Source organism: Pinus tabuliformis, chromosome 4_1 (genome assembly GCF_031772625.1).
Source record: "Pinus tabuliformis cultivar Carrire ecotype Pingquan chromosome 4_1, CPIR1, whole genome shotgun sequence".
In the NCBI taxonomy this organism is placed as follows: Eukaryota; Viridiplantae; Streptophyta; class Pinopsida; order Pinales; family Pinaceae; genus Pinus; species Pinus tabuliformis.
Window position 1 is genome coordinate 407,111,240 of NC_142303.1, and position 22,638 is coordinate 407,133,877.

At 36.7% G+C, this 22,638-nt stretch overlaps 1 pseudogene; it reads left to right on the forward strand.

The window, feature by feature from the left end:
- The first annotated feature begins 7,042 nt into the window (after positions 1–7,042).
- The window catches only part of LOC149176047 (calcium-transporting ATPase, endoplasmic reticulum-type pseudogene), a 109,621-nt pseudogene continuing 94,025 nt past the window's right edge, over positions 7,043–22,638 (forward strand).

Below are 22,638 nucleotides of genomic sequence, written 5' to 3' on the forward strand. Positions count from 1 at the left end.
ATGGGTTTGTCGTCCCGTGGTTTGGATCTCATCATTTGCACATTTTATGTTGTTGTAGGAGGCACTGCCTTCTTGTCACGAATTTGTGCTATCAACATGGGGCAATCTAGCAACTCATGACCAAATTGCTCACAATAAGGACATGATATTCGGGTTGGATTGGTACAATCCCACACATAATGTCCTTGTCCACCACAGTTGTAACATATTAACTACCCGCGACCCATTCCTAACCCCACCCATTCCTAACCCCATTCCACCCTATCCTCAACCCCGTCTCGGGAACCCACCTCATGCCATCGCCATGGCTAGATCCTGACCTCGTACCTCAGTCTGCATTCTGTAGGTAGGTGCCTGGTCCATCAACATTTGATAGCTATGACAATCTCTTCCTTCGTGGCCCACCGATCTACAAAAGTTGCAAAAGAGCTGTTGGGGGGTCTGGTTGTATTTTGGCAATAGATGACAGTTATCGGTGTTGTGCTTTCCTCCTACCTGAGAGATTGTGCACCAAAGCGAGGTGATCGCACTTGGTCCTACCTATGCCTTTGGTTGCAATGGTGTTGGCCCCCCTGTGAACACAAAATTCACCGAGACCGGACAGTGATCTTTATTGTGTCCTTGGCTCCTACACTTTATACACCATACTTCCTCCCGGACTTCCGAATGTGGTGTCTGTTCTTGTTTTAACTTCCGTATTTCCAAACACAAATTTTGGACTTGTGCTTGGATTTGTTGAACTCCCAACCTTAGGCCTTGTACTGAGGTTTCATGTAGCCATTTTTCTGCCTCCAGTGCTTCTGCTTGGGTTGAGATCTTTTGTTATGACAAAGCTGACTCCAGATATGGTGTTAATGATGCAACAAACCAAGTGCGGTTATGTGCATCCGTCAAGGTCATGTTGGCCTTGCGAATGGTGCTTTTCAACCTCTGATCCAAATCCCATGGGGTCTCACTAGGAATCATCATGATCTCTTTGAATCCTAAAACCGACTGTGCTTTTGAGTTTGGCTAGCTAAACTCCTTTTTAATTTAGTATGGATGTTCGCTATCCCTACCATTGGGTTGATGCTTGAATACTTCATGTACCATGTTAGCGCTCGGTCTTGTAGTGTGCTGACTAAGATGGCTTTCTTGATATTATCATCCGTGACTTGCTGCGCATTCCATACTGATGTTAGCACAAACCAAAACTGTTCAGGTCTTCGCCTCCTCCTCCTCCTTTAAACATTGGTAACTGAATTGTGTTCGCCATAGTTACCCTTGTTCTTCTACCGTCCCTAATACTTTTGATTTTTTAACATTCTTTTCTATAGATTCCCCACGTTCCACACCAAACACTCCTTATGTAGATCTTGGTCTCGGAAATGGAACCATTTTTTGGCTTATATGGGCCTGACCCAGGTTCAGAAGAGTTATTTAGCCAAACAAATCCCACAACTACCAGCCCTTTCGGCAACAGCCTGCGGAGCGTGGAGTGAGGTCTCACCCAAGGTAGTAGGGGAGGGTGCTGGAACCAGGTTTCCTCACCCTAGGGATGTCTTGGTGTGGTTTGGAGGTTTCATGCACCGGTTTACAGCTCCGCGTTTTTCGGTATTCGCGCAGATACAAATTGATTATAGCTTCCTTATTAGTGCAATATTCTATTGGAGGATGCGGTTACAAATTAACAGTCTTTAAGAAAAAATTTAACCAACACAATTGATTTGTGCATTAAAATGAACCCAGATTTACATTCATTCATATAATAAGTAGATTAAATTAAACAGATATTATGAAAGTCAGAATCACGACAGCTCAGGAGGAACACAGAATTTCAGAAGAAACTTATCTTTATTTCCACTTATCCTCAATACATTCAGATTCCCCCTACGCACTCAGCTGCAAGGGTCCACGCACATAGTTGCAGACTTTCCAGGCCTCTGCGCACACAACTGAAGAGCCTCTACCTACTATCCAAACCCTCGACTTAGACTTACAAATTCTTTTCTGACTATCTTATTCAAAAACCCATTTCATTTCATCTTTTTCCAAAGAACTACCTTTCGCTCATAGAGCCGCGCTCTATTTATACCCTTCCTTGGCCCGTGATCATTGCGCAGGCTGACTCTATTTATATTTATTTGCATTATTTTCGGGCAGACTACCCTTTGACTCAACCTCTTATAATTCACGCTCTTCATACTTCATAGTTTTTACAATAATTTAATCCTACTTTTTGGGCTTTCTACCCCAAAACCCTTGTGAAGGACCTCTGCTACCCAACAGCTCAACATTCCATAGTTCCTTGCTCCGAACCCAGTGTTCAATATAGATAGCCTTCAACCATATTTTCCACCATTGTTGGAGACATCCAACATTGTAGAACAACTCACACTAACAGTGCTAAACTCAAATTGCACGGAACATGCCATGACTAACCAAATCATGGACACACAGATCAAGAAAACTAACCAGTAAAATATCCAATTGTATCAGGTTTTCAAAGCTAGCCAACTCTTGCACCAAGTCAAGTGGCTCACTAGGGACCAAGTTCAAAAACATGCTTCCCCATCTCATGAGGCACTCAATGCAATGAGGACTATTACTTCCTAATGGGGGAGGACAAATCCAAGTGGATATTGGTGGTCACCCTCCTATTCCACTCAGACCCCCAACATTGTCTCTTTCAGCTTTTCAGTTTCCTTAATTGTAGCACAGTTTACTATTTTTGGCAGTTTTTTCGGGTCAAGAACTTTCAGAGTTGTTTTGAGGCCCCAAATGACATTTTTATGGAAAACGACGGGACCAGAAAATTCCCATTCAACTAACTTTTTTAACCAATCTCTACTTAAAATTAGACCGTAAAAGTCAGGGATATCGGCGACAAGTACATCAATGATTTGACAGACTTTAGCATTAGAAGAAAGTCCAATAAGAACTGAATTGATTTCCCCTAATAATTTAACTTTGGTTCTGCTGAGATGGAAAATATGCACAATAGATTTCTGGGGTGAAATGTTCAGTTTAAGACAAACGAAATAAGGTAGTACATTTGAAGATGCTCCTGAATCTACTAAATAATTATGAAAATTTTTATTGAATATTTCAAAGGTTAGTAGAAACTAAGGGGTATGGGAATTTGACCTATCGCATTGGTGGGATCAATCTTATATAATGGATCAATGGGAGGTTTTCCTATTCCTTTAGAATCTTTAGAAGTAACAACAATTGTCAAAGGGGATGCAAGGACTGCATTCAATTGTTTAAGTAAATATTTATGTTGCTGCTTTAGCTTAGCCACTTCATAGAAGGAAATATTAGCCTTGACCTTGTTCACATCCTCTATTATATTATACTCTATGGTATAAAAAACAACTAGAGTTTTAGACATGGATGGAGAATTTGAAGAAGATGGAATTGAGACGGAAGGTGTAATGGGATATTTTTTGGGTGAAGCTTTGTCTTTAGTGTTAGGTGTAGACAATTTTTGTTTTTTGGTTGACTGCGATGAATCTAAAGAGCCCTCACTTCTTGTACTAACCAGAAAAGCCTCACATTGATTTCATCATCCAAATCTGGAAGAATAAAATCCCATAATCCTTGAAGTTCGACTGTTTCTTCTTCTTGGGATTCATCAACATATAATGTTGTTTTTGCCTCTTCCTCCTCTTGACCAGATTTAACATTCGATATGACATTAGGAGGCTAAGGGTTTGATGTGTGGGGCCTCCTGAAAGATCAGAAAGGATTTTTAGAAGACTCAACTACCTATTTTTTTATATCTACCATGTCATTTGACATAGATTTAAGAACCTTTTGTAATCCTTCAAGATCAAAAGGATCTTTAGGAGTTTTTTTCTTTGGTTCTTCCTTGAAGGTAACTTTCTTAGTTTTTCTTTCTGCTTGAGTAGTTTTCTTTTCTAAGGCAAGAATCCTTTTTTCTACATCTATTGACTCTTTCATATTATCAACTAAAGTGGCTCTATTAGCCTTGTTTACAAAAATTGCGATATTAGATGGAAGAGTATACCATTCAATTTGAACATCAACACCAAGTTTAGAGGTATCTGGAATTTTATTTAACAATTTATTAAACCTAGAATTGAAATATTTGATTTTGTCATTGGGGTTTGCTTTAAGATTGGACAGATCACTGATTAGAGTAATAGTTGTGCGATCATCACCAAACTTAGTCAAAATTTGTTCTTCAAATATATCCCAACTAGTGATAGACATTGGTGGTAATGAGAAATACCACAAAGTTGTTGATCCTTCAAGGATATATGGGAATAGTCTCACTACATAGTATTCTTCTACTACTCCATTGAGATTAATTTCCAACATAAAATTATGGAGATGTTCTTCAGCGAGAAGTCCATCATCATGATTGAAATTTGGCAACCATATTTCAGGATGTTTTGGTAAAGGATGGAGAGGTGCTGCCATGTGGACAGCTCCAGGGCTAGTCCATGGTCTAGCTGTTGGTGGGTTTTGTTGCATAATTGCCATTATGGGAACTTGAAAAGAAGGTGTTATAATAATAGAAGAATTTGACTATGTGGAAGAAGAAGCATCTCTTGAGCTAGTGCTGGTCGAATCACCACCAGTTGATTATGATGGGAGAGAATGAAAGGAGGATTAAGAAGAGGAGAGAAAAATGGTGATGAAATTTGAAATGAAGGTATTTGATGTGGAGTTGTTGATAAAATCTCACTATTGGATGATTGAGCTTCATTTTTTTTGTCTTTCTTGTCTTTCAAAATGTGAGTAGATTGGAAATAATAGGAAACACTACTTTAAGATAAGTCAGCTTGTTGTGCCTTCTCTTCAGAAATAGAAATTGCTTCTAATTTTTGAATTAAAGGTTGAACTTCAAGTATCTCCTGAGAAGGAGGTTGATCATATGACTTAGGTAGTGTGCTAGGAGACTTTTAGTTGTTTTCACAACTTCCGGTCTAGGAGTGGGTGATTTGGAATGAACTCTGGAATTTGTTGGAGATATTGGGGGGGAGTGACTCTTCAAATGGCATTTTGATGTAGGACCAAACCTTTTTTCCATCCTTAGTTAGGGCCTTCCTTCTAGCACCAAAAAAGTTGAAGGCCTGGAATATCGTTGCCTCAACATTGGGGATAAGAACTGGTCGGGAACTTGAAAACCATTCCGTATCCATTTGGAATAGTGGCTCCAATTGGGGATCAAGCGACCAATTTCCATTTAAGCATATATGATGGTATTTGGAGTATAATTGTGAGTAAAAGGGATGTGGTAGATGGAGATGAAAGTAATATATATATATATAGATAGATATATAACTATTTATTTCCCAAGATAAAACTCATCCTTATCATGTGATTTAAAGATTCTTTAATGTGCTAAACAATATAGATCATATAACATTTCAAGTAATGAATACAAGAAAGATAATTAATTTGATTAAATAGTTAATTAAATTAATTGTTTTAAAACATATCGCATATAATATTTCGTTGTTTCTACAATGCATTCAAAAATATCAACTTTATACTCTTCAATAGTGAATAATTATTCAACAATATATAAGATCATACACAATAGAAACAATAAAGAAAATATGTGAGTGTCATCAAATATAAAAACAACGATAAAACAAGGATAATAGTACCTAATAGATTAATTCTCTACTCCTGGAAAGAAAATAGTCTTGGTTCCTCATTCCTATTAAGATACTTGAAATATACAATAGTGCGAGTCTCTTAAGTTTCCTTACAACAATTCAGAACCCCTTTCTAAATACATGAAAGGGGTATTTATAAAAAATTATTAATTACAAAAATAGTGAGTGCTAAAAAGGCTGAGGAGGTTCAAACAACCCTCCTTAAAATAAAATTAAAAGACAGAAAAATAGAGTCTGTTGGGATGAGTCATCCTGAGTGTGATGTTGATTGCTCTCCTTTTTGTTTCTTCTTCTTGCGAATATCAACCATTGGCCTAAATTATGGGGGATGAGCTAGCCTCATCCTCATTTGTCCAACATAGACCACATCAGAAAGTGCTGTCAGCATTTTGACAGTGGAATTTTTTAAGCACCATAACATAAGCCATTGGCTGTGTGGTTTAACCAAGTGTTGCCAATAATGCTCAAAGTTTAAATTGGTTAACTTATTTATGTTATCAACCTTTGTTTTGGACAAATCTTGCCAATTATTCATACGTGGCTTTACATCAGGTAAAGCATCAGCAGGGCTTTCATGGATTAGATTGGCGTTAAACCGATTTTCATTGATAGTTTCTACGACATTATTAGCAATGTCCATAGCACTATAAATTGCTGCTTCTGCTTGTTTTGACTTCATGTCCTAGTCCCTGAATAGGATATCTTTACGTGATTCTTGAATTATTTGAGGATTTTCTTCCCTCCCTTCTTCGTTATCCTGCCAGATGATATATTCTAATATTTTATCATCTATTTCTTCAAAATATGTCCTTAAGTCAGATGATTGATTCATTAAAGAATCACTTGTTTTTCATAACTCATGGGCCGCTATCAGTTCTTTAGAAAATAAAACTTGTTGTTGTGTAAGGAGTGTATTGAGTTGCATTGCTTCCTTTTTAAATTCTTCCAGCTTTGGATTATCTTTAAGTTGATTAATCATGAGCTGAAGCTATTGTATTTGATTGTCTCAAATTTTGATATCTGCTTCATATTGAAGCTTCATCATGTCAAAGCTTTATTGCAGTTGTGTCAATTGAACCTACCATTCTTTATCAATGCTTTGTTTAGCACTTGATAAGGTTTTTCCCAACTAAATTATTTTATCATCCTTCTCCCTTAAGAGCAGTTGCACTTTTGATGTCTTATTGACAGTTGCAATTGCATACAACCCCACGAACTGTCAAAGCCTTGTAAGGTCATTGACTAGATTAATTTGAGAATCCTTCCACAAGACATCTAAAGGTACATCTCCAAGAATCAAGGCCTAGGATTTTTCTATTCTTCTCTGCTTTCTCTGCCTTGTCATGACTGCTCTATGCTTAGGGATGTAAAATACATCTAGTGGAGGTATCTCTTCAATTTTAAGGATGACTTCTGATGTAGGATGTGCTGGGATGAATTCCAAGTCATCAGTACTGACTGCCTTTTTGGAAGATTCAAAGGTAAGCAGAGTCTTCTTAGTAACTTCAGGAGTCTTGAAATTATCAATAGGATCAATGGTTTGCGTCTTCGAAGAGGTTTTATTCACAATTTTATTAAATTGTTCCCAAACTTTGTCTAACTCATTGGTTGGTAGTAAGTCCTCGGCCTGTTGAGTTGATGAAGTGTTTTGGGCATTTCCCTTCTTGACCTCTATTTCCTTTAGAAACTGTCTTGTAATCTGTTCTTGATCTGGGACTAGTTGCGAAATGTTAAGCATCTTAAGGGGGATCTTCTCAAATCTATTATTTCCATAGTGTCTAAACTTTTCCAAATCTATTGGGCTAAGGCAAGCTTTGGCTAATGCCTCAATTTGTTGATAATCAACAACTATTTCAAAATGATCATCAAAAATATTTGGCTCATGTTGAAATTGTCTCACCTTGACTTGTGCAGTAACATTCTGAGCCTTTTTATTAGGGTCATATTGTCTAGGTGGGATAGTAGAAAAATTCATGCATGGGATTTTGTTAATCTCAAGGGTCGCATGCCTAAAATTTTCTAGTGTGAAAACTTCGCAGTGGATAGGAAAAGGGGGCCAAAAAGATTTCTTTTCTTCCTTAAGGGATTTGGTTAACCCATTTCCCATGGTTTGATATGCGACCTCCCTAGCCAAGAGTTTATCCAGAACATAGAGAGGGAGCACATGTGAGGCAACTAAGCTCCCATAGATCCTGACATAGGTGAAAAATTCTTCCCCAAACCATTTTCCCATGGCCGTGAGGTCATCTAAAGCTTCCCTAGAAGATCTGGGGGGTCTTTCATAAAAAACGACTCAGCAAAATTACCCCATGGAAAATCTTGTAAAAGTGGGGTTGATAATTGGTTTCCCAAAGAATATTATGGTATATGTGAATAGGGGTAGGATCCTCTATAGTCCATTTCCATCCCATGGATGGAAAGTCGAATGTGAAGCATAGTGCGTCCATGATATATGCACTCATAAAAAAGGGAGGAATCTCCCTGGTAGACATGTTGTATTTACTCCTGTAAGCCAAAATCTGTGTAGCCAAATTGTTTGACAAAATAGTTTCCCAATCCATGATATAGGCTTCTGAAGCAACTTCTATTAAAGGAACCCACTCTATAGTAAATTTCTATGTGTTTGGTTTCCCAAACAACCTACACATCATAGGCGCGATATGACAATAAGGACCAACAAGAGAGGAAACGAAATACATATCCTTTTTCTCATGTTTGTGCTTATGGGGATCATGCCTCCATTGTCTTATCGGCTTTGATTGAATTGGATGCTCCTCCGTGAACTTCTGAATGAACTAAGTATTATATATCTTCTGAGGATCTAGCAGGTGATACAAATTCCTGAGGTCCTTGGTTCTTAATGAACCAATTTTGGTTTGAGTCCTCAGAGTTATGAAAGTTCTATCTGCAATATTGACTTCATCAATCATCCATTTCACTAAGTTTGTATATGGCATAAGATTTTCCCAAGTAGCTATGCGATGGAGGTGAGATTTGGCAACATTTGACCAAGTGGTTTCAGATGTAGATGTTGTATCATCCACTATAGCTTGCTTGACCACTACTCTGGGTTCTTCTTCCTCAAAGAGTCTGTAAATTGCCTCCCAAGAAGAACTTCCCACGTCTCTAGTAAACTTAGTATCAGAAAATAAGGGAGGCATCTCAGTCACTTCTATAGTGGATGAATCTGAAGGTGGCGAGGCCACATTCTTACTATTCTTCTTTGTTGCCCTTGACATCTCGCCTGATCTTTATTTCTTGGGACTAGTTTGTGATAGGGAAAATATGTTGGGAACTAGCTGCAACAATTAGAGATTGAGGCAAATAGAAATATGGAAAAATAGAGTGAAAATAGGCATTTAAGGCATAAATATTGAAATGCTAAATAAGATCAATCAAATCATTTACACAATCAAGGACAATTAATACTGTTATAACTAAAAGTAAATGAAGAATGTGAATGTCACATGTCCATTGGCCAAGTCAGCTCCCTGTGGGACCATATGACATCGCAAGTTTTAGCGTGAGCATTGTTTTATTTTTGTGAATGATGTTCTTTTGCTGATATGTGATTTAAGTCGTATTATGATATATCACAAAATCATATCACACGACTATTTATCACAATCGATGTTGCATAGGAAAGACCACTTAACATCTTGCGATGCAACGCGATGCAATATGTGTGATACAGTTGGTGCGATATCACAAAAAAGGTTTATTGGGGTTTGGATTAATAATCATATCGAGACTGACCGATTACTCTTTTGCAATATTTTTCTTATTGATGACGTGGCTTTATCATGGGCCTTGAAATATTCATTATATGTACAGGGGCCCCTTTTTCTTCATTAAGATTTTATCATAAGTTTAATTATGGTTGGTCAGGTTGGGGTATTTTCACATCACACATTGGTTTTATTGGTACGTTAAATAATTCATGATGAGTGATAAGAAAAATACATGGGATCAATTTCAATTAAGTCCTTTTTAGTTATTTTCGGATTAAGGCCTAGTTTTAGGATGACCTATTTTTAGACTTTATTTTCTTTATTTGATTTAAGCGTACTATTCTAAAATTTTAAAAGGGTCCCCATTATTTGGCTAAGTTACTTTTCTACAATAATGGGGGGTTGTTGAGTGACACAACAATTGGCGATTCACTGGAAGCACTAGTTATATCTGAGAAAGATAATGAAATTTAATCTTAATCAATAACAAAAAATAAGAAGAAATGAACAACAACTTTAAATATATATCAGGTAAGTAGGATTTCTCCGAAAATCAAAAATCATTTCATCGTGACTTTCTAATAACCTTTTTTGATGAAAATATCCATTGTCTGTATGAGTCATTAATTAGTTAAAAAAGATAAAGTAGGTGGTTATTAAAGCTTTGCTCTCTTTTTTTTTTTTCTTTTTTTTTTTCAGATGAAGCTACCTTATCACAAGTAGAGCCATTGCTACCAGCAGGCATCCATATCCTCAATAGGGTTACCTTTTAACTGATAATGAACTAGAATCCCATCCACTTTAGTTGACATTTTCAGAGGTAATATTTTAAATTTTTGCTTTTAATTCTTTATCATTTTTCTTTTAAAAGCCACCATCCTAGTTTGGTAGCCAGATTATGACAATGCCACTCACAGGTGATAATAGAATTGAATAAGCTAGCTCATGACGATACTCCTTGTCTTATACTTATATAATCATAAGCCATTATCCTGGTGATGGACATCTAAATTAGACATAAATTAAGGCCCATCTTCCCATCCTTAAACAAATTAAACCTCTCCTTTTTCATTAGATAATGTTTTTTTAACTTTAATTTGTTCATTAGGAAGGTTTATGGATAATTGAATATTTGTGCCTAATATTATTTATTTTTGTGGAATATTGTGAGAATATTGGGCAGATTATGAAGATTTGGAGGAGAAGATAATCTAGGGACCCGATCCCTACTATAGGAGGATCAATATTAAATAATAAATCAACAAGATATTGTAGAATTATGCCACATATTGTGGAGCTCCAATGATTGAGAAAATCTAGGAATGTGCTCCCTGCCATTTAATGCAGATTCCTAGTATTGGGAACCAGATCCACTAATCAAGGGATTTTGGTGGGGAAAGATTCCTCCTTTCATGGGGAATGATTCCTAATAATTTTGTATAAGTACCAAGTCAAATTTTCCTCTAGGGTTTGATTTTGATTAGTCTTCCTGTGGAGAGAACTTGTATTTTTGCAACTCCATTGTCATTTCTTACAGGGATGTAATTGTATTGATGGAAATAATGAAGATTGGTGTCATGTTCAGCTTCTAAACCTTGGTCTCCTTTATATGAATCTTAGTTTCCTTGGGCTTGGCCATCCTAGGAGCCTCATTGCACTTTTGTATCATTTACTTTTCTTCCTTTCACTTCTTATTCACATGCATCTCTTGTTTTTGTCTCTTTTTTTTTTTTTTTTTATTTCTGTATTTAGTATTAAGGATTTCTTGTTGTAGGATTGGGTTAAATGGTCTAAGTAAGTTATTTTCTAGGATCACAAGCATCATTTCATCATTGTAAAAGCTTTGGAAAGTCATAATAATCATTGATCTACTTGGATTAGTGTGCTTATTCCCAAATCTAGATTTCTGGAAGTCTTTTGTGGCAAATAACAATAAATTTATGCTATTTTTTAGAGCATGATAATGAGATTCAATTGAGTTGATTCCAATTGAATTAGATAAAAAAAAAAATCTACTTAATAACAAAAATTACCCCATTGAATTTCATTTGATTAGGTTAGACATTTGATAGATTTACTCGCTCACTAGTTCTCGAATTTCTAGATTTTAGACTAGTAATTTTCTACCATTTTGTAGCATGAGTTAACAAAGGTATTTTTGAGTGATTCCACTTGGAATGTAGACTTAGGACATCCTAGTCAATAAAAAAAAATTCCCATCCAATTTTTATTTGATTTGGTTGGTCATTCGGTGACTTATAACCCACTATAGAAAATATGTTGTTTCTTGTAGTACTACTACAGGAAACCTTGTAGTAGCCTTCCAACACGCATATACTTGCCCAGATTTGCTCAAGAAGCTTAGATATTGTCCCTTAGGGTTGAATCAATACCCCTAGGCTCTAAATCAATGATTAGGGAAGACTAAAGGCCACTTAGGACTTGCCTCTTTACCCATGCAAAGAATTTCAGCGATTTGAGTTAATGAACAAATTTATGAATTGGATAATACAATGATGATTTTCTTGATTTCCACATCCAATGAACTCTGTTAATGGATCTAACCTCTTTGAAATGTAATGGTTGACATTTGGTTCATGATATTTACTTAATGCAATTAGAATATGTTTCTTTCCTTGTACTTTCTTTCTTGCAATAGCTTAAGATTTCCATTTCGAGCATTTCATTTTCTACAATTAGTTTAGGATTTGATTTCAGTACGTGCACTCCATTACAACATGAAAACAAAGGAAGGATGCATTATATGTTGCACATATAATGAAAATACCTATTAATTTTGTACAAACCCCAGGTTGATAATTAAAGTTGATAGCCTTAGGAGTTGCAGCATTCTTGTTGCAATACCGAGGCTCATCACTTTTTGGTGCCGTTTCTAGGGAGGTGTCAAAGTATGCATTGTTTTCTTCCCTATTTGATTCATTTCTTTTACTTTCTACAAAAAAAAAACAAATTTAATTAGGAATATTTCATTTTAGAAACAGAAAAGCGCATTGCATTAGTGTTTTCGTTCAATCATAAAAACAAACAAAAAATTCTCCAACACCAACCCACCCCCCCATTCTCTCATGTGTTGCAGTAAGAGCCACATCACCATTAATTTTTGCAGGTATAAGAAGAAGTGGTGGCAGAGAAGGAAGAAGAAATGGATGGAAAGGATGACAATGAAGAAGATCCCCTTGGATTTCCCATTCAAGATACTGATGTTAGTGTGCACTTGAAGAACATCCCTCCATCTTTTCTTCCAAACTTTCATGGTATGAGGTCAGAGGACCCATTTTCTCTTTGAGTTTGGAATCCCTTGTAGATCTTATGGTTACTTACTAAACAGTCAAAAGTTGAGATTGTTTCCGGCAACATTGAAGGATAAAGATCTTAAATGGTTCATGAGTTGAGGGACTAATTCAATAAGGTCATGGAATGATATGCAAAAGATATTTCTAGAAAGATATAAATATCATGATACTAAAGAATAATTCTTTAGAATTAATCAAAAAGAAGATAAGAGCCTTGAGGATTTAATAGAGAGGTTCATGTATAATGTTAAGACGGAAAAATTACATCATTTAGGACCAAACACACTAAAATCCCTCTTTCTTAGAAAATTCAGGGATGAGTGGATTGATCTCCTTGATCTCATGAGTGGAGGTTATGTATACTAATTATTATTTGAAGAAATTTGTGAAACATGAAAACAAATATCAAGAGGAAGGGAAAGAGTAAGTCAATGAGCATCAAGATCGATAAGTCAAGCTAAACTTGGAAATTTGCTTGATAAATTTAAAATAAAAATTCTTAGCAATCTAAGTGAACAAGTAGAAATGTTAAGAATGTAAGATGAAGAAAAATAAGATGTTTATATTTTTGTTGTCCAAGCATAATCACATAATGTTAAGTATTGTCCTTCATTACCAAGGTTGAAAGAAGTTTACCAAGACGACAATGGAGCAAGTCAATCACCAAAGAAGCTATGCTATGTAGCTCCAAGAATACCATGGAAACATATTCAACCTAATATGGTGCAAGATCCTAACTCAAAATTTCAAGGTTATGCATATCCACCACATAGTAATTGGAACACACCATTTCTTTGGAAGCATTGGTCATCTCAACCCCAAAACTAATCTTGGCATCAAGGTTGGAAGGGACTTATGGGAGCCATCCACAATATCCTCAATATTTTCCTCAATATCCTCCATACCCAACTCCATGATATCCCTACCATCCACCTCCACCACAACCACAAACCCAACCACATCCATCTCAAATATCCAGTCCCACTCAACTACCTGTACCACCATTTCCAAACCAAGACATTGAAGTAGCTCAACCCACTTACAATGCTAAGGTACAACATTTCCAAACATATCCTATTGAGCTAAATGGTATTCACCATAGCTCAGGAAGAGTATTGCAAAAAAGAGATTATCTTGATATCATTGAAGGGCCACATCTAGAAGAAGAAAGTTCAAATGAAAATACCAAAGGATCGTGGGTTGTATTTGATAAAGAGCATAAATCAAAATTAGAGATTGAGAAATCTCTGTCATGGTTACCATCAAATCCTCCATGTGTTCAAGAGAACAATCAACAAAAAGAGGAATATTTAAAGGTCATGGAAGAAGAATACATCCAAGATGATCCAAATAAACAAGTGGACTAGGGGCATCACAACTATATTGAAATATTGTTCCAATAGTCATTGAGTTGCAGCAACACTCTCATCTTCAACTATTCTTGATATCGTCAAACTCAAATTATTTGATCTCTCAAATTAAGGTACATGCCAAATCATACATTTCAAGTCTACACATCAATTTGTCTATCATCTTGATGTGCACATGGCTCCATTGGAAGTATTCTTATACTTGAAAGTGATTTTGTTTTTTCAAGTAGAGTAGGATAGGAAAAGAAACAAAAAATGAAAATAAGAGAAAAATAAAAATCTCAAGTGAAAACCTCCTTTGAGGCGTCTGAGATTGGCTCATTGATTGAAAACCTCCTTGAGGCAGTCAATGGGTTGGGAAGAAAGAAAAAAAGGAGAGAAAAAGAATAGATGTTAGGTGAAAATCTCCTTTGAGGCACCTAGGCAGACGTACGAGTTGAAAACCTCGTTGAGTCAGCGAGTAAGCCTAGAAGAAAAGATAAAGGAAAAAAATAAAAGATCTTTGCTCCATGTATCTCCTTGATGAATGTAGATGTTCTCCAACATTTGCAAGCAACAAAAGCAAGTTGGCACCAAATAAAATAAAAAATTGGTCACAATTCTAGTAAAAGGAAGTCAAACTTTCATTTTCTCCTCATTTTCTCAGATGCTCTAGAAGGACCATGGCCTTGCAAATCCATCACCCTCATTAATTTCCACTATCCATTCATCATTACCAAGATTTTACCACTAATTTTCCTTGTTGTCCTGAAATACTAAAGGAATGCTCTATTTTTCTACAGGAAACATAAATACATAGAGAAGAAAACTATTTTTGTCATATCTTGAAAACTATGCATACATTTTCCAATTTGTTTCATGTGGAGATGCATATGGATGATGGCAACATACTCAAGTGATTTCAGAAAATTCCAGTGCACAGTTTTCGAGAAATCGACGTCCATCACCTACAACCATTTTTGAATTTTCTCAGTATTTATTCATCCATTTAAAAAGCTATTTCATGGGTAGATTCATATGGATGATGGTAACATGCCCAAGAAATTTCAGAAAATTCTAGTGCACTGTTTCCAAGAAATCGACCTCCATCAAATTCAACCATTTTTAATTTTTCTTAAAATCCGTGCATACATTGGCCAAAACGTTTTATGGGGAGATGCATAAGGATGATGGAAACATGCTCAAAAAATTTCACGTCAATCAATTCTACCATTTGGGAGATATGGACAAAAAAAGTCAAATCAGTTGTTTCCTATAGTACTACTACAAGATGTCTTATTTCTACTACAGGGTGCCCCGTTTCACGACAAGAAACAGGACAAAATCTTAGGATATGGTAGGAAAGCTAGAATGGAGTGTGGGAAGGGTGTCTAATGGTGGAATAAGGTATAGGGAAGGTTAACATTACCCATGGAAAAACCCATCACTCCAAGAAAGTTGGATTTGACTAGGATAGCTTGCTCATGGTAACTAGAAGTAGAGGTTTAAAATCACCAAAATATGAAGACCTGTGCAGAAGCAAAAAAAGGAAATTATCACCTCTATAGGACCATGGATCAATCATCAACTCAGTAGTATCATGCATGTCTCTCCAACAACCATCAGGTACTTATAGGTATGTAATATTCTAGACCTCTTATCTTGAGCATATTATAGTTAGAAATTTGTTGTCAATGCATGAGAGATGAGGTTTTATAAGCTAAGGATGGGTCAGTAGTTTCAATTGCCTTCAAATATTGAATTGAGGCTTCTGTGATGCATATCAAGTATGAGAGATTTTTCGGCGTAAATCACATTATGAAATATTTGTCGACGCGTTTCAAACCAACGAGTGTGGTTAATTGTCACGACAAGTTGAAGAATGAGATCATGGTTTCATTTTAATAGGGAGAGTAGATCTTCCAACAGCTAAGATTGACTATTAAATGGATATAAGTGACTAGACTAATGGCTATATTTGACCATGTAACAACTAACTTTGACTAGACAATCGGACTGGACATGGACTAAGGGATAAGGACATGGACAATTTTTTTTTTTTTTTGAATTAATATCTATTATTAAAATATATAGTGGGTTCTGAATGTTAAATTAATGATTTTATGAATATTTCATTTTAATATTATAATGCTTAACTAACTTATAGTAAGAATGTTAATAATTAAGTAAAAAGTTACTATATTTAAGTTAAAATGTTTAATAGTGCTTAATATTAATAATAGTGTGTATCTATTACCCTAATATCACTATAACTGTAATACTAATATTATAGATTTAATTATTACTTTGAAATTATAGTATTATTACCTAATAGTTAGTAATAGTATTATCCTAATGTTACTAATGGATTGTATAACCTATTAGAAGAGCCCAGTAATTAAACATGTATACTTAATCTATCTAATAAATTTTAGATTAATGATCATTTATAATCCCATTATGATAGTCATATAAGGGGTCATCAAATAAATTTAAGGAAATGATGTAAAATTATAAAAGACTAGTAGGACAAAAACAAAAATTATGGATTTATAACTCCTAAAACTTTGACATTGATATTATAACTTTAATTATTATAATATTCTTATTTAATCATTAATAATAGTAATGTTCTTCTTGATATTAATATTGTATAACCTATTAATAGAGCCTATTAATTAAATAAAACTCAAAGTTACCTAATGCAACAAAATCATTCTAATAAATTCAGAAGACAGGTAAGAAGATAGGGGGGAAAAACCAACTAGGAGGAGAGGGTAGGGATCCAACAACTGTTGATCTTCCAGCCGTCATCTCTATTGAGATTTTTTGGCCTTTTTTCAATCTCAATTGCTTCTCTAAACTTTCGGTGGTGAAAATGTGGAACCTTAGCAATAACTTGGGCCTCTTGAATACAAACATGATGCTTGGTCTTCTTAGCATGCTCTGCAAGAGCAGAAGACCGGGTCCTCCCATGTTTTAGGTCTGCTGAGTGCTCATTAATCCTTTGATTAATAGAGCAACCAATCTCTCCAACGTAGGGGGTCCCACAAGAACAGGGGATCATATAGACACCTTTCATGTCCTTAGGGTCAATTCGATCTTTCAATGATTAGAGGGAATTATGAAGAGTGTTAAGAAGTCTAAAGGTTGAGGGAACATTATGATTCTTAAGAATCATAGTAATCTTATTAGTCGTTCCTTGGATAAAAGGTAGATGGACCCGTAAGGCTCGATCTTTAGGGTCTTTCTTGACCAATGAATTCTTGTTGGCTTTAAGGAAAGCCCTCTGACCAAGGTGATCACTACAATCGTTATTAACAAAGACATTAAGAAGATGGGTTTTCTCTTTATCGAGGCTCTTTTCATCGGAGATTCTCAGTGCCCGAACAATAAGAGTGTTGAGAAATCCCAACTTTTGCACAGGGAAATGATGGGAGCTGGCATGAATATATTTCTCAGTATGAGTTCTCTTCTGAAACAATTGGTGGGAGAGGGAACCATCATTATTTTTTGAAATAAGAACATCAAGGAAAGGAAGGCATCGATTGAATTCTTGTTCCATTATGAATTTAATGGCGGAGGATTGACTGTTAAGATGATGGAAGAAAAGATCCAACTCATCTTAGCCATGAGACCAAATGACATTCGTGTCATCCACAAATCTCTTCCAAAGTTTAGGCAAGAGCCGGGCTGAGGCCAAAGCCCTGGATTCGAAATCTTCCATAAAAAGATTAGCAACCACGGGGGATAGGGGGGAGCCCATGGAAATGCCACACGTTTGTTCAAAGAACTCGCCCTTGAAGCTGAAAAAAGTGGAAGTGAGATAGATCTCAACCAACTTGGCGGTATCCAAGTCCGTGAGTCAGTTGATAACCTCCATAGCCTCCTTTATAGGAATAGAAGTGTAAAGGGAGACTACATCGAAACTTACCAGAATATCACCTGGGTCAAGCTTAATACCCTTAAGCTCTTCAACAAAGGATGTAGAGTCTTTGACGAAAGACTCCGTAAGGCCAACCAAGGGTCTAAGCTTCAAGGCCAGGTATTTAGCAAGAAGGTAGGTAGGACCTCCGATAGTATTGACTATGGGTCTAAGGGAAGCCTCCTCCTTGTGAATCTTAGGAAGCCCATAGATCCTAGGTGTAATGGGGCTACTCTCAATGAGTTTATGGCACAAGGAACCCACCGAGCTACTGGACTTGATAGCAAGAGCCACAGCCCTAGAGATATTTTTCAGGGGATTCTTGGAGAGCTTTTTATAGCTTCCACTATTACATAAATGATCTAACATCTTCTGGCTTTAATAATAATTGTTGATGACGATAGTAGCCCCTCCTTTGTTGGCTTTTAGAACTATGATATCTTTATTCTGGTTTAAGGATCAGAGGGCATCAAATTCATCCATGTTGATATCGTTGTTGGGGGGTTTTGCCTTCCTGAGGACAACAACATAATCTTTCCTTATAGTGTCCTTGATATTATCAGGTAAGCCCCTTATCCTGAATTCAACGTCATAGATAATGTCTTCTATCGGGATATTTTTAAGGGCTAGGGAAAAATTTAAACCTTTACCCAGAAGATTGAAAACGGTAGGGAGAAAGGAGAAACTCCAAAGATTGATAACTTTACTATTCTTAGAAGGAGGAAGATTATAATTATTATTATTATCATTTAATTTCTTGGAACTACTCTAAATCTTATTGGCCGAATCATCATTATAATAAATCATATATTATTTATTATCATTAATGTTGTTATCTTCATTTTTGTTCTTGTGATTCAAACTACTACTAGTAGTACTATTATTATTATTATTATTATTATTACAACAGTCTCATTTATGATTATAGTTAACAATGTCCATATTATTATTATTATTATTACAACAACCTAGTTTATGATTATAGTTAGCACTGTCCATACAGAACCTACAGTCCATATTACATTCGAGGATATGCTTCAACAAGTTTATGTCCAAATCAATTTTTGAATCAGGCTTAGGTATGACATTGCTACTAGATTCTGTGACGACGATGGCCTGATCAAAAGGGATGGGGTCACTATCTGGAGTCGGCAATAGTAAACCATTGTGTGAAACCCTTATAGAGTCAAGGGAAGGATTAAGGGTCAGTGAGATATCTTTGCAACTTGATTCAGCAATCAGGGTAGGTTGACGAGACATTAATGTAGTTATAAAGGCACCTGGTGAGACAAGAACCTTGATCGGGGGCTAGATAGAACAACAATTCGACAGGAGGAGCGGTGGTTGCAACATGGATGAGCGGGACGGTTTTAGTGGGACTAGGTCACTTGTTGGAGGTAAGGAAAGCCCTTTAAGTTGTGATCTAGAATTATTAAGGATAACTTGCAGACCAGAAGGTCTGGGGACATCTACGGCAATGACTATATATTAGTGCAAGGATTCAGATCGGGTGAGGGAAAGATCCTACGGTTGGATTCAACGACGGGGCTAGGAGGATTCAGATCAGGGGAGGGAAAGTTCCTATGGTTGGATTTAGTGACGGAGGTAGGAGGATGACCTGGATGTGATACAGAGGATCTATGTGAAAAATAAACTCTGAAACAGGGCTTAGAGGAAGGCTCATTCAAATGGTAGAGAGACTGTAAGCTGGACAATGAATGAGGGATCGGGCTATCGGTTAAGGGTGAGACCCAAAATGGACAAGTCTCTTTAGCAACCAACGCAAATTTTGATGGAATAGAATGCGGGTGGGTTGAGCCAGACATGCTGCAAGCCCAAGAATGGAGGGCCAACCTTTGATCGACCGAAAGCCAGCTATGGGAGAATCGTTTCAAAGAGGTTAAAGGGCTGCCAGACACTGAAGAGTTTTGGGCCAATCTCTTAAATTTAGATGCTTGCTTATTCCTTCTAAGATCTTCTAAATGCAGGCATTTCAATGCTGAACATGCTTCAATTCTAGCCCAAAGGGTGGCAGAAATCAAGCTCAAAAGTTCCAGATGTAAAGCCAGCAGATTTTAGGAAAGTAGATCCAAGGAACATCTAACCCTTCTAATTTCATATCTCAGTAGAGCTAAACTGGTCTTTAGAAATACCTAACGGTTCTAAGGGGTATGGAGGTGATGATTAATATGGGCAAAGACTAGGATGACAGAGGAATCTCTGCATCTTTTAAGAAACGTCAGATCTGACTTCAACTTCAAGACCTGTAAGCGTGCCCGTTCAAAACAATGAACCTTATTTGTTGTGGCTTTTCCGTGTAGGGATTCAATTGTCGAATTGAGGCTTATGTGATCCATATCAAGTATGAGAAGGCTGAGCCCTCAACTGCAATTCTGCGATCTGAAGGTTCAACTCCAGCTAAACCCTGGCCATCTTTGCTCGGGTGTCACACACCCCTGTAGCTAATTTACGAATGCGCACCTCCACCGGTTCTTCTGCCTGAATGTCCATCTCCATCTTGGGGACCATCTGACAGGCTTCCTCCAATACTTGCATTATTTGTTTGCTCTGCGCCACTGTCTCGTTGCGCTTGATGAGCCCTAGAAATGGGTAATTCAAATTAATCCACCATTTTCATTAGTTTATTGCATGTTTTGATTATATTTATGATAATAGAGTGAATTGGGTTAGTCATTATGCCAAAAAGTCCAATGTGTGTTTTATGCAGATTTTTGGTCAATTTTGAGACAAAATCAAAGGTTTAATGAGCACTTGGTAGCCAAATTCATGGAAGAACAAGGGAGAGGATTTGTATGAAGGTGTCCCCTTCATTTATGAGCCCTTACCTTGAATTATCCACCAGTAGCTCAGAGTTCAAGGGCCACCAAATCGATGATCACAAGGGCAGCTGAGCTGGGCTAGTAAAGTTGCTGTTAAATGCAAGTTTTGGCAGTCGAGTTCCTAAAGTTTAGGAGGACTGTTGGGGTCCTCAATTTGTATAAATAAGAAGGCTTAGGGCCTCAGTTTTGTTAGTTAGATTTTAGTCATTTTTAAAGTCTGTTTTTGCACTCTAGTGCAGCCCTGTATCTGCACATTTTCGAGCTTTTTCTTGTAGACAATTTTTGGGATGTAACTATTATTTCTTGATCAATAAAGATGAATCCATATTTGCACCAGATATGATATTTCTTAGGAGGTTGTAGCTCTTGGGGTTGGGCCCAACCCAAGTGCCAGTACCTCCTTTGTGTATTTTTATGTGTTTTCCTTGTATTCATAGAATAATTTCTATTATTTAGGTTAAGATCTTGCTTTGTTACTTAGGTTGTTTTTGATGATTAAAATAGCTTTTCATGCTTCAGGTTGATTTGACAGTTTGGTAATAGAAAATATCTACAAAAATGCCATCAAACAATCCTTGATCTCATCTCTCCCTCCTTGGGACCATGAGCTGAGACTAAGGCATACTTGTTGCCACAAAAACACTGTTTTTGCATTTCCATGCAATTGCTAGTGTTAGATTTTTAGTTGGAAAAGTTGATACCAGTCGTACTTGCATGTTTAGATCTATTCTTTCTTAGTTTCCATAGTTCTCTTGCATGCTTTTCTGTCTATAAACTTATGTTCATCATATTTCTGGTTTTAAGGGAAAATTAGGTCAAAATAGATAGATCTCTGGTTTTCTCAGTCTTTTTTCGATCAGTTTTGGAAAATAGTGTGCAGAGTACCTGTGATACATCCCTACCTACCCTTCCTCCAACATACAACCTATTCCAGCCCATAATCCAAGATTCCTTCCCTTCATTTGCCACACTTTACCAATTTCCCCTAATTTCTACATTTTTGTGCAACATTGCTCCCTCCATCCTTGAACAAATCCAACCACCTTCATCACCCCTTAGCCTCATTTACCAAGTTATAGACCTCTTAACATCCTTGTACACCCTTCATTTCCACTTTCTCACCATTTTTCCACCATCAACCCTCTAAAATCCTCTTTAGGCCTGTTCGTGCAGAACTTCCTGTAAAACCCATGCAGACTTCCTATAGAAGTTCACGTGAGAAGTTTTTCGAGATTTGATTGCTGTGGAATTCTCTAGAAGGGTGCTGTGGACCCCATAGGCCCTCTTCTCACCTTCCCAACCTCCTGTAAGCACCCACTCCATTTCCTTTCGCCAACCAACCTCTTCACAGTAAAAAATAGTTAAAGCACATGCATAATAATTCTGCAAAATTACTCAAAAATAAAAAAGATGTTTTTTTTCCATATTTTCCTTAAAAAGTAGCTTAGTCACCTACATTTTACCTTTCCAAGAGTCAATGGCATCCATTTCCACAGCGTTCATCTCTTTTCTTGCACTAGTAGGATTAGTCGGTAAAACTAGGGTTTGCTAGGGTTTGTATTTCCTTTCAGCTTTCATCTTCTTTCTGCAAGTAAACTAGCCTCTTTTGAGTTAGATTGCGTCCATCACAGTTAACAACTTCTTCTAAGAACTCATAGAAGTTGGCTTAAGCTCCTAGAAAACTTGTGCCAGCTGATCAAGTGACAGCCTGCAGCAAGAGCTAGTACTTGTGCATATAGCATTTTCGCTTCCAAGTTTATTACGAACAACTGGGTTGATACAAGTAAAGAAGGGAGTCCCAGGAGTTGCAGCATCATTGCTGCAATATTGGAACCCGCCATCT